The sequence below is a fragment of the Tupaia chinensis genome, unplaced genomic scaffold (assembly GCF_000334495.1).
Source record: "Tupaia chinensis unplaced genomic scaffold, TupChi_1.0 Scaffold143796_1, whole genome shotgun sequence".
Classification (NCBI taxonomy): Eukaryota; Metazoa; Chordata; class Mammalia; order Scandentia; family Tupaiidae; genus Tupaia; species Tupaia belangeri.
Genome location: NW_006203646.1, coordinates 6867540 through 6873290, shown reverse-complemented (window position 1 = coordinate 6873290; position 5751 = coordinate 6867540). Strand labels below are relative to the sequence as shown.

Here is a 5751-nt window from a genome sequence, read left to right as displayed (position 1 = left end):
TTTTTTTTAGGATTTTTTGTTAAGGGCATGTGCACTTGCCAGAAAGACAGAGAGAGACAGAGAGACAGAAAGCAAGAAATTACCCCCCAGGGAGGATGCCCATGCTGCAATCCCTTCTCCTCCATTCTCCTCTCGGGATCTTGGGCATGCACGCACACATGCCCAGTGTGAGTCCAGGACTCGAACTGTGGTTGACTACATGGGAATCCAGTGACATAACCATTACACCAACTGCTGGTCTTGAGAGAGGTTAATTTCTGACAGAATCTTACCATGTCCCATCCTCCCTAGTCCTCAGCTATTTAGAACTACAGGCATATGCCTGGCCTGTTTAGGTTGGCCAGGATTTTTTTTTTTTTTTTTTAGAGATTTTTGCTATAGGGCATGTGCACTTGCCAGAAAGACAGAGAGAGACAGAGAGACAGAAAGCAAGAAATTACCCCCCAGGGAGGATGCCCATGCTGCAATCCCTTCTCCTCCATTCTCCTCTCGGGATCTTGGGCATGCACGCACACATGCCCAGTGTGAGTCCAGGACTCGAACTGTGGTTGACTACATGGGAATCCAGTGACATAACCATTACACCAACTGCTGGTCTTGAGAGAGGTTAATTTCTGACAGAATCTTACCATGTCCCATCCTCCCTAGTCCTCAGCTATTTAGAACTACAGGCATATGCCTGGCCTGTTTAGGTTGGCCAGGAACCAAGCCTGGGCCTCTGATGTGGCCCCAGCCTCCAAGTAGTCATGTCTCAGCAGGGTGTACCACCACACTTTTATAACCACACAGAAAGAGAAGTTTTTCAGCTGATCATACATTCATTTTAATTATATGTAACACACTAAGGTTTGCTTTGATGATTATAATTGCAACTCCAGTCTGTGTTAATATGTGTGTGATTTAAATGCATCCTCCCAAGTCTGGCTCTGAAGGTTGCTTGACTGTGCTGTCCTGCTGCTCTTGCGGCCTCAGAAAATGTGACTGGAGTGCTGGAGATCTATCGGCGTGAAAGCATTGAAGCTATGCAATGGGAAAGGCAGAGCTAATTGGGAAGAGAAGCCCAAATTTAGATTCTGGTCTTGACAATTATGAACCAGGACTTGTGTTACTTTGGTAGCCATCAGAAAAAAGTCACCATATATTGCTGATATTGGAGAGTCAGTACATTGTGTGGACAGTTTAGTTTTGAGTACCTGCTACGTGCAAAGCCCTGCTTTATAGTACAGCAGATATGATGACTAGAGTACATTTTAGACGTGTCTATCATGTCAATCTTTCTTAATTTTTGAGCTATTTCAGGATTTAGTGTTTGCTTAAGCTAGTTTGATTTAGTTTTCTCTCTTTAGTTTGATTTTGGTGACAATGCATCCTCTTGTATGGGCTGAATTGTGTCTTCCCAAATTTGTATGTTAAAGCGCTTACCCCCCCAGTACCTCAGAATGTAACTGTGTTTAGAGGGAAGAGCTTTGAAGAGGCAAGTAAGTTAAAATGAGTGTGGGTTCCAATCCAATAAGACTAATGTTCTTAAAAGGAGAGGAACTTTGGACACACAGAGAGACACCAGAGAAGCATGTGCACAGGGAAATGACAGCGGGGAAGGTTCTTTCACACAGGGGAGTGATAGCCATCTAAGCCACCGAGAGAGGCCTCAGGAGAAAGCATACCTGCCCATGCCTTGATTTTGGATTTTTAGCCTCCAGGTGGGTGTGAAAATAAATTTCCATTGTTTAAGACCCTCTAGTCTGTGGTGCTTTGTTCTGGCTGTCCTTACAAATGAAACACCCTTTCAGGAGGGTTTAAACATAAGAGAAACTAATGAATTTACATACTCAGAACAAGAGACAGGGCAGCTCCAGGGTAGGTTAACTTAGCCACTCAAGAAGCAGATTTTTGCATCTTCTTACTCTGCTATTTTTTAACAGTTACTTTTGCTGCCTAAACAAATCACTCTAAAATATAGTGATACATAAATTCATTTGTTATGCACATGGATTCGACAGGTTAGGACTTTCATCAGGGCACAGCAGGGTTGATTTGTTTCAGTCTCATGATTCTGACTCTCATCTGGGGGGTGCTGTGAGTGGTGGGGATAGGGGTAACTTGAATGATTAAAAAAGTGACTCAAATAGCTGGAAGTGGGGATAGCTGGGGCTGGAAGCTCTGCTACCAAGATGGCTTCTTCACTTACCTGTCTGGAACCTTGAGATGATAAAGGGCTGGATTTAGTTGAGACTGTCAACCAGAAGAGCTGCACTTGGCTTCTCCACCACAGAGATAGTGGGCTAGTGAGCTATCTTCCATGGTGGATGGCTTTCCGCAAGATGAGCATGCCAGAAGTGACCCTACCAAGAGAACCAGAGAGATGTATGGCCTTTTATGACCTAGTACCATCTCTGTCAGTTCTATGAACTGAAGTAGTCAAAACACTTCTAGATTCAAGGGGAAGCAACACAGATCTCATCCACTGTGGGAGGAGTGTGAAATAATTTGCAGTTATTTAAAATATTAGGTCATAGAAAAAGTCATGACGTGTTTTCCTATGCAAAATATGTCATAACTTTCCAGGCAACCCAATAGTTGCCACTCCACATGAGCAGCCCCATGTCTTACAACCAGACGTATCAATATGCAAGGGTGGGAAAAGAATACATTTCCTAGATTTCCTCAAATCCTATTGGCCAGAATTGGATGATATGCCCATTCCTAAGTTGCTCATTAACAAAAAGAATGTAATTAACCTTATTCAGCTTAGTATGATCAAGATCCACCCACCTTGTACTGAATATAAGTTGACTTTCCTTGAACAATAGTCTCATGAGGTGGGCAAATGTTCTTTACCGTTGGGCCTCTGCATGCCTTGGAAGAGCCTTGAGAGAGAATGAATTTGGGGGGGTGACTGGCAGTGTCTGCATAAACCTGCTATAAAGAGTCTGGGCTCATTAGGGAGAATTGAAGAAAGAAGAGGAAGATGGCTTTCATCAAGTCCCTAGTTTGAGACCCTAATAAAGACCCCCAATTTGAATTTTTTCTTTGTCTTGTGCTATTTCACTCCTACATTTGTTCCTTCTTGCTCCTTGCATCTTTACAGAGATCCATTACCATTTTTAGTACCGAGAGCAAATGCTTCTGTTCTTGGGAAATCAGATGATGGAGCAAATAGCGTGTTCTTAAAGCAAATGTGACAGTTCTAATAGGGATTCGGGCCCCAAATGGGGTCATCAGAACCCAATGTGACAGCTACAATGCATTTCTGATTCCTCATAATAAGCGTAGCAGCCTCTGAGAATATCTCAACACAAACTAGGTTATGAATGATTGATTAGTAAGTGGGTGAGTGCGGCGCAGATCGCCACATGCCAGTTCTGCTAAGAGCCATAAGCACCCATGGTACATGCTCTTATCACTGAGCTCACAGAGGGGAGCCTGTTCTTTATGGAACAAAGTCGGGGGCTAGGATGTTCTCCACGACCCACATTGATGGAGTCCACAGAGAAAAATGAGAGCTCCCACACTGAGCTGATGAAATGAAAGTTGTTAGAAGATATGTGTGTATACTCTTCCTGTGTGTGTGTGTCTGTGTCTTTCTGGGTGCGTCTCTGTTGTATCTCTGTATACATGTATTTCTATGTGTCTGTGTTTATATGTCTAAGTAGGTGGATCACTGCGTGTATATATTCCTGAGTGTATCTCTTTGTGTAGTCTGTGTGTATGTGTCTGTGTGCATCTCTTTGTGTCTCTCATTTTGTGTGTGTCTTTTTGACTGTATGTCACTCTAGGTGTGTGTACATATGTACAAAAGTATGTTTGAAAAAAATGGGATTAAAGTACAAATTTATTTAGGGACAAAAAACTTGAAATGCAGGCATAGCTTTCTCATAATATGCATTTTCCAGGAACATTTTAAAGACCCCGTGTATATCTGTCTTTGTGTATCTTGGGTATGGGCATAACCCTTTCTGTGTGTTTCTTACTTTTTATGTGCAGGTTTCTCTGTTTACTTGTGTGTGTCTCTGTCTGCATATGTGCAGGGAATTTCAATGAGTATAAGACAGTGTGACATCATGTGAAGAGTTTGGAGTGGCATCTAGGTTCCCAGGATGTTCAACCCAGTTTTTCATCTAACTCACTGGATGGTTTTCTGAATTTAACTCTCTGGACCTTAGTTCTCTTGGAGATAATACTACTTGCTTAACCTAACTCCCAGGGATTTTCCTAAGAATGAAATAGTAATGTAATTTAGAATGCTTTTGAAAGTTAAAAGCACTATAAAAAGAAAGGAATTAAGTAGATTAACATTGGACTTGACAGGAAAGACCTCTGTGTTCGAAATATTGCATGGAAAAGGGACTTTGATTCAAATCAGACTCTTTGGTGGATAGATCATGGTGTTGGAGCCAAGTGTGCTACCTGAGAGGAAGGAAGAAAATCGGCCTGACGCTAAATCAGCAAAGGCAACGAAAGTTTATTTTGAATGCCAGTTCTGATCTGTTCATTGTGGCTGCTTGGAACACACTATGGATGAGCTTTTATGGGAGGCCAAATCCCTGTGAGAGTAATAATAAGATCAGGGGGGACTGGCCATTGATGCAGGAAAGGGGACGTACAGCATGCTGGTCATGCATACACCATTCCTCCCAGAGCAGGGCATGGGATATTCGACTTGGTTCTGAGATATGGACTGGTTTGTTGGAAGTTGCTGAAAGTATAATCTTTGGACATTTTGAAGTCATTTAACTTCTCTCACGCTACCTTGGTGATACTTCCCAGGGGAATGGCAATCCAATTTAATTTTATCTTCCTTTATATGAATGTGTCAGTAACTTTCTGTTAATGCATGCATAGAGTTGTGCAAAATGGTATAAAGACAGTAAATTCCTTATTGGAACTGGGAAAGAGAGATGGTGTAGGTTGTCACCATGAGTGAGAAGAATCTTCCATACTCTGCCATTTTAACATAACTTCTCGCTAGCTGGGTTTTACACAAGTTTGAAAAGAACTCTAATTTTTCACATATTCTCCAGAGTCCAACTGAGCTCTTTAAAAAATTGGAGACAGATGGCATTAGATAAACCCCATAACACTTCTTTTTTTGTACTCTGTCTGTTAAAAATGTTCTTACCTTCTCATCCTTACTGAAGCTACATAGGTCTTCCCACAATAGCTTCATGACTCAGCACGTGTTCGGTGACTTAGTTTTCTTTTCTAATGCTCCTTTTACCTAGCCTTTTTGATTTGAGTGTATAAATTCCTTCTGTCTTTATCAGAGTGAATAATTAGTGTCTTTTTTTTTTTTTTGTAGGGGAGCCTGCATGAGTGTGTGTGTTGGCATCAGATATCAGTCACCTTACTATCGATTCCTCACCAAAGTCAATAGGGAAGAGAAATGCTGTTTAAATAGGCTTCATGCATCTTTCCCCCTCCCCTAAATCGGGGTATTAAAGATAGCAATGTGGGCTAGATGCTAGTATGGCAAGAAATCTGATCATCAGTTTTTGATAGAGTGAGTGATTTTATGACGTCCTTAGTGCCAAAACACTGCTCTAGGCACAGACACCTAATGGAAATAAGGCAGACGCAATCCCTTTGCTTACTGGTTTTGCTAGGGGGAGATTCAGTTTAACACACAACTGCAAACGGGTGGCACTGGAAGTGAGCCTCATCAAGGGGCAGCTGTTTGGTCATTGGGGGTCATGAGGTACGTTTCCATGCAAAAATGTGTCATGACTTTGTCGAAGACCCCAGTAACAGAGC

At 42.1% G+C, this 5751-nt stretch overlaps 1 long non-coding RNA gene across 1 annotated transcript; it reads right to left on the bottom strand.

The window, feature by feature from the left end:
• Window positions 1–989: 989 nt before the first annotated feature.
• LOC102476735 (uncharacterized) lies at window positions 990–2849 on the bottom strand. The gene is made up of 3 exons (XR_336941.1): window positions 2773–2849; window positions 2189–2342; window positions 990–1042 (listed from the first exon to the last, which is right to left on the bottom strand). It is a non-coding gene; the product is annotated as an uncharacterized LOC102476735 (long non-coding RNA).
• Between the last annotated feature and the right edge of the window lie 2902 nt (window positions 2850–5751).